Raw genomic sequence first — 12,927 nt, 5'->3', positions numbered from 1 at the left:
TAGCAGCCCTGCAGTGGTGGTGACAAAGAGACAAAACAGCATATGACAGGTTATTTCAGGCCCAATCTAGAGCCCATTACAGAAATGGGAATCAAATGGAGTAGTGTCATTGAGTCAATTGACCAAAGAATCTCCTCTTCAGATGGTTATGTTGGATAGTTTTAGGATTTCAGACCCTGTGTTCTCAATATCTCATTCCTGTCATGAACAAATAAAACCAAGAGAGAAACTCAGATAAACAGAAATCGTCATGTTCCATGCTTTTTAAACTAGGATATAGCTTGACTAAAGTAACTTAGTCAAAAGGGGATCTAAAAATAGTACACAAGCAATAAGAAAAAAATGAAATTATTTATGATTAAAAAATAAAACTCAAAAGGTTTTGACTTTATGGGGAAATGTTTGCAATATGACTGGTGTGTAAGCCTTTTCAGTTTCTTCATTTGAGTCACTTAAAACTAAAATATTGGTAACAAACTATGGATTTCCTAATGTGTTTCATCACTCAAAAGTGTTTATATGCAAGGTTTCCAAGAGAGTCAACAGGATTTTTTTTCTTAATATTTTGTATGATCTAATTTGGAATGGAGCAACACAATGTACCTGTCTATTCTTATAATAGTAAAGATTTAAACAGAGAGTAATGACATAATACATGCTACTGTTGTTTAGTCCCTCTGGTTTTAGTTAAATCAAAATGCAATTTTTATGCTGGGTTATTTGGTGAGATATTTTAGTGCTTGTGTTATGGTTCCACAGACCATAACTGACATCTCTCTGAAAACACTGAATTTCCAATATTGAATCTGAAAATTACTTCCTTACTGTAAGATCACAAAAGGGTTCTATGACATAGATCATAATTTATCTGCCTTAAAAAATAAAATTTGGTTTTTAGAACACACATTAGGTACTTAAAAGTAATTGAAACCTGGCTTCAGTGTATTTCTCAATCTTTTTGACAAAACACTTGGTTATCCTATGACATGATAAAGCAAATCTTTCAGAACAATACCTCACCTGTAGGATCATGGCAAAAGAGGTTAATCTACAAGGGACAAAGTGTTACTTCCTTTTAAGGGAAGCCAACTCTGCAGACATTCATGATTTGATTGCTCCAGCTCCACTCTAAATGGATCAATATATTTTTTTTTTTTGCAAAGTTAAGGAAAGCTATATCATTCTTGCCTTAGTCATCAGCCTTCCTCCAGAAATCTCTCTGTGCCAAAAGAATACCTGGCGTGAGGTTGACTGTCTCTTGGAAGAGCTTCAGTTCTTTGCTTTAAGTCTGAAGTCTTCACAAAATAGAACTCAGCCTGGAAAAACACAACTTTATGTTGGTATCAATACTTAAATAGTATAAAAATTTTAAACCTATATAATAGGCAAAATATTTAAATAGGTATAAAATCAGTGACATTTTATTGAAAATAGAGGACTTATAACATACAAAGCACAGGTGTGTGAGGCTACATCACACAGTTCCAGGGATTACATCTCACAGGCTACAGTGTGAATGACACCAGCCAGCCTCTATGTTATTGTATTGGAGACCAAGGTAGAAAGGTTACTTACCTTGACCTTTACTACTGCCAATCAGCAAACTTGAGATCCTGTCCCACCTGTCCCAGCCTTCACACTAATGTACTTAATCCTGAGAAAGTCACTTCTCTGGACCCTATAGTACATTTTCAATACTTTATTTTCAATTCATGGTTAATTGAAAAGATAGATGTGGGACCCATCCATACAGAAGGCTGACTATATAAGGGATGAGTTTAATAAATAAAAGGATCAATATGGTATAATACTTTATTTAGAGTCACTTCACTCTAGATGAGGGTAATCACGAGAAAACTTCGACAATAGATGAAAATGATTGTTTTCCTTTGTTCACATTCTTGCATTAGAAGAAAAATCAAATACTCACCATTGATTAATTTGCAAGACTTCACCTCTGAACTTTCTCTTGTTAAATAAAAATTTCTCATTTTCATTTTTTAAAAGAAACTTAAATAAGAACATATGGTCCTATTAAATACTGTAGAATGTTTTATATAATCAATTTTATTTAATCCTAAACAAAAGCAAGAATCTGTGCAGATTTCTCACTGTACAACTTTTTAAGCTTTTTGTAATGTTGAAAAGAATCTCACTTTCTGCCCTTTGTACCTTGAAAGTCACTGATAGTTCAGGAATTAAGATTGCAAACCAGTGAACCAGCTGATGTTTAAGATCTCCCAGTTCTGACCTTTTTTCTGATTTGATGATTCATTCTTTGTTCTGTTTTGTACAGTAACATTTCTGTTGTATCCAGCTGTTATCGACTGACCAAAAATAAGTCTTCACCCTACCCAGTAAAAAATTGTCTCCCACCATGTAACTAAAAGGTTTAACGTAAAAGCATTCTTAGTGGAAAGAGTAAAGGAAACAGTAGAGAACTGCTTCATAGACTGTTTTTTGATCGTCATTTAAGAACAAACCAACCCTTAAGCAGCTAGAGGGAAAAGAAAAAAAAATCTTCAATTCAGAATCATTGTGGACCATTATTCACAATTCTCTTTCTGTTTGGTTTCTTTCCTCTTCTGTTGGAAGAATTCTTGGCATCTGAAAAAATGTTTTTTTTAATTTCATCTTGGAGGACTTTGAATTGTCTATATTCAAATCATTTTTTTTTTAAAGAGGAGAGTTAATTGCTTAACTCCATTATCTGAATCTAAATTGAGTGTGTGGGTGTGTGTGGGTGTGGTTTTTGTTTATTGGTTGGTTGTCCCTCCCTCATTCATTTCAATCCATAGCAAGTGAAAAACTTGTGTTTTTTCAAACCAAAGTGGATGGATGTGATATCACACTGTTTAGAGTCACCTCACTTCAGGTAAGGAGAATCATGAGAAAACCTTAAAAGAGACGCTTAAAATACAATAGATGAAAACTCTTGTGTTCTTTTATTCACATTCTTGCTCTACTAGAAGAAAAATCCAACAGTTCATAGAGGAAAAGTTACTGTTAATATGAGATACTTAAATTGCAATACTTACAGCTCACTAAAGGCAGTTTAACTGTTAATGACAAAATGTGTCAATTAAGGGAATTGCCATAAACACCAAAAAAAAATGTTTAAAATAAAAATTAACACCGCCTTGTATGTGTAATGTTACGGTTTTTTGTGGTTTATAACTTGGTCTTTTCAACAACCACTTAAATTTAAGGGAGATTCCACTGTCTTCCTAGTAACCTGTGAAAAGCTGTATTTGAAGACTTTGCCCCCTTGAAGGTTGTCATTCCATTTGGGTTGCTATAAAATTCATGCCATAAACTGTATAGCTTAAAAACAAATGTATTTCTTACAGTGCCAGAAGCTAAGTCTAAAATCAAGGTGTTGGCAGTTTGGTGTCCTATGAGGGCTGACTTCCTGGTTCATAGGTGGTTGTCTTTTCACTCTAACCTCAGATGGCCTTCGTGATCTAGTCACCTCCCAATGTTATCATCTTGTGAGGTAGCATTTCAGCATACAAACTTTGGAGGGACATAGACATTCAGTCAATTGCAGAAGTTCTAACAAGCATCATGTCAGATTAACTAACACATCCCTTCCTACTTGGATAAATTTAAAGATGGAACCTTGACTTATCCAGAAAAGCCTAGAACTGTATCTCACTAACACTTCCATTTGAATTTTTCATTTTATAATTTTAATAAATAATTTGATTCTCATAACATGTCTTTCTTCATAAGGAGGAACTATATTAATAACAGTATTTCTTTCATAAAATGATTAAGATATGGGTACCACAATTTTTGAAATCTATTCCCACCAACAAAAAAGTCTTCAATGTTTTTGAAATGTGAATTCCCTTAGGATAGCAACATTTGAATTAATGAAGCCACAAAAAATAGTACATAAACTTGATTCTAAAAAAAGAATTGGTAGTGATGGTAAATAAATCAGGGATAGAGTAGGGCTAGAACAAAGTGTAGTCTGTCAACTTGGTTTTTCTCTTTTAAATAGTCACTTTGAAGTGAAGTCTTTGATCTAATATGTGATCCAGTTTGACTATTAAGATTTATATATTTCATTTTTTGAAATGAACTGTGACTGACTATAAAATTATTAAAATCTTCACAATAGCTAAACTGTAGAACCAACCTAGATGCCCTTCAATAGATGAATGGATAAAAAAAAATGTGGCATTTGTACACAATGGAGTATTACTCTGCACTAAAAAATGACAAAATCATGGAATTTGCAGGGAAATGGATGGCACTAGAGCAGATTATGCTAAGTGAAGCTAGCCAATCCCTAAAAAACAAATGCAAAATGTCATCTTTGATATAAGGAGAGCACTAAGAACAGAATGGGGGGAAGAGCATGAGAAGAAGATCACCATTAAACAGGGAAGAGAGGGGGGAGGGAAAGAGAGAGAGAAGGGAAATTGCATGGTAAAGGAAGGAGACCCTCATTGTTATACAAAATTACATATAAGAGGAAGTGAGGGGAAAGGGGGAAAAATGAGAGAGAAATGAATTACAGTAGATGGGGTAGAGAGAGAAGATGGGAGGGGAGGGGAGATAGTAGAGGATAGGAAAGGCAGCAGAATACAACAGACACTAGTATGGCAGTATGTAAAAAGTAGATGTGTAACCGATGTGAATCTGCAATATGTATACGGGGTAAAAATGGGAGTTCATAATCTGCTTGAATCAAATGTATGAAATATGATATGTCAAGAGCTTTGTAATGTTTTGAACAACTAATAATAAAAAAGAAAGAATAAAAAGCAAAACAAATAAAAATAAATAAGTAAATAAATAAAATCTACTGTGTTAAACTAATATATGACCCTGTTAAATTCTACTTTTTTGCCCCTGGTATCGGCACCAAAAGTCCAGCATTGGTATTTTTTCAAGATACCTAAGTCCCCCAAAATTCTAACATTTTTTGACAACCCATTATTCATGCATTTATTTACATCTTAAATACATTAATATATGCCCAGCATTGGTCAGCTTAAGCTTTTGAGTATTTCCATTTTTCGCCTTATTCTTTTGTTCACCTGAAGTCATGGTTTAAACATCTCAGGACACCACAATAAATCCACAGGATGATCAGGATAATCTCAGTGACTTAGAGAAACCACAGCAATGTCTGTCAAACACCACATGACTTGCTAGCTTGAGATAATTTTAAACTTCAACATCTAAATGCTACATTATTTTTAATGGCATCATTAATTTTCGAAGCCAGATCAGTTGAATAGAGTTTAGTAGACCTAGTTGTTCCACATTTATTCCAAGTTAAATGTGAATTTTCATAACATGGTAATCAACAAAGTTACCCAAGAATTATATCTCAGACATCATCATCTTGGGGGAATTTCCCCATAAATATGAACACTTGGATTTTTGGAAAGAAATGTATGAAAGATTCCATCTCTTGATTTATAAATAACACTATTGGAAATAATTCTTAAATTACATATACTGTATTTATAACTTCTATAAAGTACTACATTTCTAACTTGCTGATGAGATTATCCAAAGTCAAGTTTAACTTAAAAGTGATCTAAACTATAGTGATTTGGGTTGTATATACACCATTTGTATTTACTGTTAACATAGTGCAGTCTCATTTTTAGACATCATTTAAAATGTATTATCAACTTCTTATATTTAAACTGCATAAAAGGAATTTCATTAGTACTATATTTCGTGAAATAATGAATAATTTTAAAATACACTTTGTCCTAACCAATTTTTTATACTTGCCTAGTAATCATTGGGGGAAAAAAGTTTCATTAAATTTCTTTTATATTTACCATGCTCTTTAAATTTAAAAATTTGTGTATATCAGTAAGCTAAAAACGTAAGGTAAATAATTAACTGTGAAAAAATGGTAACAAATATTTTAGACTAATGGTGCAATAAAAATAACTTTACAATATCAATATGAACAAATTCACAGAAAAATAAATTCAAATGATCAATTGTATAATTCATACCCAAGTGAAAATTAAAAATAACTTTATTTTGTACATGAAATTAGGAAAGATTAAAAACAAAAATATTCTGAAGATAGATTAAAAAGACACCTTTATGTATTGTTAAAATTTAAAACTATTCTGGAAAGTTATTTAGTGGCATAAATAAAATCTAAAAGCAGCTCAGGAGGCTGAGGCAGGAGGATCTCGAGTTCAAAGCCAGCCTCAGTAAAAGTGAAGCACTAAGCAATCCAGTGAGACCCTGTCTCTAAATAAAATTCAAAATAGGGCTGGGGATGTGACTCAGTGGTGGGGTGCCCCTGAGTTCAGTCCCCAGTACCCCAAAAATAAATAAATTATAACAATATTTTTAAAATAATTGTTCTTCTATGCCATGCTTTTCTCTTTTATAAACTGAAAATTTTGAGAGTGACCATTTTCCAAAAAATACTATTTAGAAAATCAGAAACAATGACAACTTCCTACAATGCTGATTGATAAATTGCTGGATTATTAAAAAAAGGAATATAATGCAACCTTCAAAGGTCCTATTTTAGAAGAATATTTAAGAACAAGAAACATTCTTAAATTTACTGTTACATGAAAAAGAAAGAAGTGTATTAATAATCTGACCTCATTTTAACGTGTTTTTTCATTTATTCAAAAAGCAAATTTCACTGAGCTCTTATTTTGTTCCAAGAGAGCAAACAGATAAGAACTGGGAATGCAGCAGTGAAAAGACAATGCCCTCCCTCAAGGGAGGGCAAATTACAGGAAGAACCAATTTACAGGAAGAACCAATCAGAATGTGCATAGTGATATCTGCTTAGTAGGATTCTGGTGTCTATTTACATTTTTGAACCCATTGAGAGTTTGCAGAATCCTAATAGGAGTATGCATATATTCAGATTCAGGTGAAGCACAAATGCAATTTTATAACTATGTCACCCATTTTACTCCATGCATGAGGAAAATCCCTACTAAAATGAAAGTGGTTTTCTTAAGTAACCTGGTGGAAATCTGTCTCATTACATCATAGAATTTGTGATCATCTCTACCGAATGCTTCCAGAATTAGCAGGGAAACTGATAAAGAGAGCATACTATTTTCTGGTATTTCCATCTTAAATAATTGAGAATCATTATTTAAAAATTTAAATGTCTCCAGGGAGAATTTAAAGCAAAAACAGAAGAATTTTACTATACCTACCTTATATCAAGGCTTCTGTTATCCAGAATTTGTACAAAAGCATTCCATTTAACACCTATTCAATAAAGGGGAAAACTATGTATGCTTTATCATTTTTAATTATGCAAAAATGTCATTAAAAGATGTCACTTAATAGCTAAATATCAGTTTATAATTATTCCACTAAATTTCTAGGTATAATAAATCATAAGTCTTCTGCATTTTTCATAAGCTTCAATTGTGCAGAATTCATTAGTTTTCATGTCCTTGGTCCTGAAAAGGTTAATTGTATAATGATATAATTATAAGAATTTTTAATAAATTCTAACAATTTTTAGCTATGAATTAGGCCGTGATCTTAATGATCAAATTTAGCTACATACTTAATAGACATCTAAATCATGGTACAGAGAAAATGACACTTTAAAGGGAAATTCAAATTTCTACTGGCAGTAGGCCATTTCAGACTCATGAAATAATTTGATGTGTCACTGGCTTCACTTTAATGATATTTGGATTTGATAGAAAATAATCCATATATATTTTCTGTCAAACTCAATTTTTTTCTACTTCATTTACTCTGGGCAAATGTGATTTGTGTATTTGGATTTGTTTATTCTCAGAAATTCATTTGAAATTATTTTTCAAAAGGGGGATGAATTTCAAAAGAAAAGGGACATTAGCTGGTGAATGCCAAAAAAAACCATGCTGTATTTATTACAGAGATGTGCTTTAGGCTTCAACAACTTGAAATACAGACTTTGTATCAGATGCATGTCTTGGGTCGAAGGGAGAATATCACCAAACAAGTATGTATATATAGCCACTATCCACATCTGTTTAAAGAGCAACAAAATTGTAATCTCATGTAAATCTCAGTAAAGGTATCAAAACGAAAGTTCTATTAGGTTAACTTGCATTAAACTCAAACCGAATTGCCCTCCTTTTTGTTCTCTTTTTATTCTGAGAGGACAAGTAACATGAAGCAATTGTATATATTGGAAAGCCAATATTTCTCTAAAAGTTGAAAACCAGAAATGAATTAAGATGAGTTTAGGAAAATTTCATTCCAAAGTTTGTCTATTCGTGCAAATTTTGTTAAGCAATTAATTTTATTAAATCATTTGCATGATTCACTTAGGAAGGTTTTCTGTTCATTCATTCAACATATGCATGAATATCTGATGTGGTACAATAATTCATAATTCACTGTGATTATGAAGAACATATTGAACAGTTTGTATGTGTGGGATTCTCAATAAGAATGAAAATATTCATTAGGCTATATTGTTCCTATAACAGAAAAGCCAGACAGAGCCCTGCAAAATGGCACACACCTGTAATCCCAGTGACTCAGGAGACTGAGGTAAGAGGATTCCAAATTCGAGGCCAGTCTCAGCAACTGAGCAAGTCCCTGAGCAACTTAGTGAGACCCTGCTTCAAAAAATAAAAAGGGCTAAGGATGTGGCTGAGTGGTTATCTACCTCTGGATTCAGTACCCAGTAAGGGAGGGAGGGAGGGAGGGAAGGAAGGAAGGAAGGAAGGGAGGGAGGGAGGAAGGAAGGAAGGAAGGAAGGAAGGAAGGAAGGAAGGAAGGAAGGAAGGAAAGAAAGAAGAATCAAATATTTAAATATCAAATAGTCTGTTAGTCTGGCATTAACTCATGTATGTGATCTAGTACAAATTACTCTCCATCCTTGGGTGGCATTTTTTTTTCAACCTCAAGTATAATAACATTCCACAATTTTTTTAAGTATTGTTAATCACTTGTCTTTTGTAAAGAACTTACAAAATTAAAGAATTAAAGAAGATACTTTTGGAAAGTTAGATCTAGAAAATGATCTGTATGTTTTCTTTTTAAAAAATTAGTGTGGACTAGGGTTATAGCTCAGTGGTAGAGCACTTGCCTAGCATGTGTGAGGCACTGGGTTCGATCCTCAGTGCATAATGGTAAATAAGTAAAATAAAGGTGTTGTGTCCGTCTACAACTAAAAAAAAAAAAAGAATTAAGAGTAAATAGTGTAAAGCATTTTCATAAAGATCAGCAGAAAACTCCTCAGGATTCTAGAAATATTTATTTTCCTGTTTTAAATGCAAATGAGTTTGGCCTTTAAGTTTCCTTCACAATTTAAATCAAAATGACCATCATTATCTGTAATTTTGTCCTAAATACCAAACTTTGCTTTCCTTCTATTGTAGCACAGAGCAACAAAATAAATATTTTAAAGATGTTTGCCATTAGAATAAAGAAAATGACTGTAGTTAAGAGGGTTTGTTTAATAGAGATTTCATTTTAAGTAAGCAAAAGCAGAGATACCCTATTTTAGTCTGACAGCTATTTGGTGTCTTTTCAATCATTCTTTCTCAACAGGTGACTGCTGAGACATCTCTTACCCCCTACTGTGTTTACTGTGAAGCTCTGGTTGTCTCCAGTTTCCTTCTCCACATTCATGACCTTTTTCTAGACAAGAGAGATTATCTGATTAAAATGAATCAGTTTAAAATTCAGTGTGAGAAACTGTCTTGCAATCTTTTCCAATTCCTATTCAATGTTTTGGTGTGAAACACCTCAGGTCTTTGTCCTTGAAGTAGGTATTCATAACAGAGAAATTTTGCTAAAGAAATCAGTTGAGAACGCGCAATTTATTCTTACTTCCCCCCCCCCCAGTTTTTCTATAAAGAAGAGAAAGATGTATACATGTATCTTACCTAACAAATACCAAAGATATCACTAACACACTAGGGGCAATCATGGGATTGAAACTTGTGAGGTTCTTCGGATGTCAATGATTGTGAAATGTCAGAATGCTAGGAATATATTGTCCTCATTCTCCCTGTAAGATGTATGGGCTGGGGAAGAAGAATGTTGTCAGAGGTATCTCTTTTTCCTGTTAAAAAGCAATGAAGAGTTTCAGTAAGAATGTAAAGGTTAGAGCCACTCCAAAGTCTCTTATTTTTTTTTCATTGTTACTATTTGTGACAAACACTATTGGTCCACAACCCAATACCCATCCACAGGCCCTTCTCCCTAGCTAGTAATAACACACACGTAATACCTGTCAGGGTCCAAAATAGAAGATGCTGTGAGAGAGGTGTGCTCTCTCCTGATTAAAAAGAAGAGGTGGAGCTGACACCCACCTCTAGCCCTCCTGTTTTTTGTTCCTTCCTCCTTTTTTCTGCCTGGAACGCAGATGTTGATAATTAGAGAGAAAGCATCACTTTACAATCAGGGGAGCTTAAGTATGAACACAGAAAGCTTCACCCTGAAGAAAGTGGACAATAATGTTTAAAAGGAGCTGAGTTCCTGTTAATGTCTTTTAGAAGCCAAACTAACTTCCCTTCCCTGCACTGGGCTTTTTGTTCATTATGAAACATGAACTCCCTTTCTGTTATATGCAACTGAATCCATTCCTAGTCAATTTAGAATTTTAAGCTTTTCTGTTATCTGCCCCTGAGTACTTATGATGTGCCAGACACTGTGTAAAATATTTTACATATATTAATTTACATGACAGCCATGAGGTAAGTAATATTTTATTTCAGATTGCATACTGACATCCACAGTGGATGGAGCTTGGAGCTTAGATCCCTGTGTGACTAGATGGAATTTTGGGGGGGATGGGAGTACCCAAGATAGAAGTCAGGGGCACTGGGCCACTGAGCCACATCCCCAGCCCTATTTTGTATTTTATTTAGAGACAGGGTCTCACTGAACTGCTTAGTGCCTTGTTGTTGCTGAGGCTGGCTTTGAACTCAAGATCCTCCTGTCTCAGCCTCCCAAGCCACTGGGATTATAGACCTGCGTGACCATGCCTGGCTGGATGTATTTATAAATGAAGAAACTTATGAACAGAAATGTTAAGCAATTTCACATAACTAGTTAGTAGCAATGCTAGGATTCAAATACTGCCAGTCATATTTAAAAAATTAATGATGACAATTTCATGAATTACATGAAGCTTATTTTTCTTGTCTTTGATTTATTGGAAGGCTGAAATTCTTTTCTAATGTTTGTGTCATTATCATGCATTTTGTTCACTTTCCTATTATGTATGACATTTCTGTGATAATAAGTGGAACTGAATTTCATTCTCTTTTCATTTGCTTTTTTACTTTGTTTAGATGCTTTATTTTTTGTTATAAAATATTATAAGTATAAAGTTAAGTTTGTCAATCATTTTACAATTTCTGGTTATTTTATCATACTTATGTTATTCTTAGGCTTCTAAAAAATAGATTTTTCCCATCATTTTATTTGAATGCCTCATAGTCTTTCCTTAAATATTTGACCTACCTAGAATTTATTTTAAGGTAGGACATGAGGTAAGACTGTATCCCATCTCATTGGAATGCTACCATGGTCATGTATAAAAACAAAAACCCTGTGCATTTTTGTGTGCAACTTTCTGTTCCTTTCTATTGATCCTCATAATAAAGAATACGTCTTTCATAACCACAATCAGCATCACAACTGATACAGATTATAGGAAACTTTTCTGATATAGTTAGGACAAATATAAAATGCATGATGAGTCTATCACTATTTAAAATTCTTGAGGATATGGGCAATGCATGGATTTATGAAGCAAATTCAGTAAAATTCTGAAAGAATGTTATGGGGAAAGAAAACACAACTTTTAAATATTCGTTAAAAATTCTACATTTCTCCCATGCTCCCCCACCCTCACCCCCATTATGGATCAGCATTCACTTATCAGAGAAAGCCTTTGGTTTGGGGGATTGGCTTACTTCACTTAGCATGATGTTCTCCAAGTCCATTCATTTACCTGCAAATGCCATTATTTTATTCTCTTTTAATGCTGAATAATATTCCATTGTGTATGTATACCACAGTTTCTTTATCCATTCATTACTCTAGGGTACATGTATGAAGACACAAATGGTGTGACTCTACTTTGTGTACAACCAAAGAAATGAAAAATTGTGCTCCATTTGTGTACTATGAATTGAAATAACAAATTAGAACAAATAAATCAATTAATTAAAAAAATCTATACAAGAAAATCCAAGTGTTAACTAAGAAACTATTAGATCTAATCAAAACAACTCACTAAATTGTCTAGACAAAATTTAATACAAAATCCTGAGTTTTCTTTAATATGCTTGAGACTGGATAATCCTTTGAGATTATAATGTATGTTTCTTCCATAATTTAAGTAAGTTCCAATTATATATTTCAGTTTCACAGGGAAGTATAAGCTGAGCAAAGGGAAAGAATAGCCTGAAATATGTCTGGCTTCTTTTGTTCAGACTTTGAGACAGTAGTTAGAGGAGCTTGGAAAGCTTGTGGGAAAGGTCACAGGGGTGAACAGGGTTATTTGTAGAGTCAAATGCTTTGAAGATACATGTAATTAAGATATGGGAGGTTAATCATATGAAATTGCATTCTGGCTTCTTAGCCTTTTTATGTGTTTTACATTAGAAGTTAGGGTAAAAAGTCTTAAAAATAAACATGTCATGCAGCTTCCCAAGGGTAAAATGGAGTAGGCCATACGTTCTTGGTGCCACCATGAGACCGAGGTGACCAGGGAGACTCAGAGTTCTTTACCTCCTTTTAGATCATACTTTCATGCTTTTGAAGATCTAAGAAAGACCTATAAAATTAGGATATAAATCTGTGTGATATTTCTGTATAATGAATGCTGCTATTTAAAACAGTTCTTGATGTGACTAGTTACACATTCATGTCCTGTAGGATGAAAGAGAGAGAGAAAGAATCTAAAATGGGGATAGATTTTGA

This window comes from Marmota flaviventris, chromosome 1, assembly GCF_047511675.1.
Source record: "Marmota flaviventris isolate mMarFla1 chromosome 1, mMarFla1.hap1, whole genome shotgun sequence".
In the NCBI taxonomy this organism is placed as follows: Eukaryota; Metazoa; Chordata; class Mammalia; order Rodentia; family Sciuridae; genus Marmota; species Marmota flaviventris.
This window is presented reverse-complemented; position numbering follows the sequence as displayed.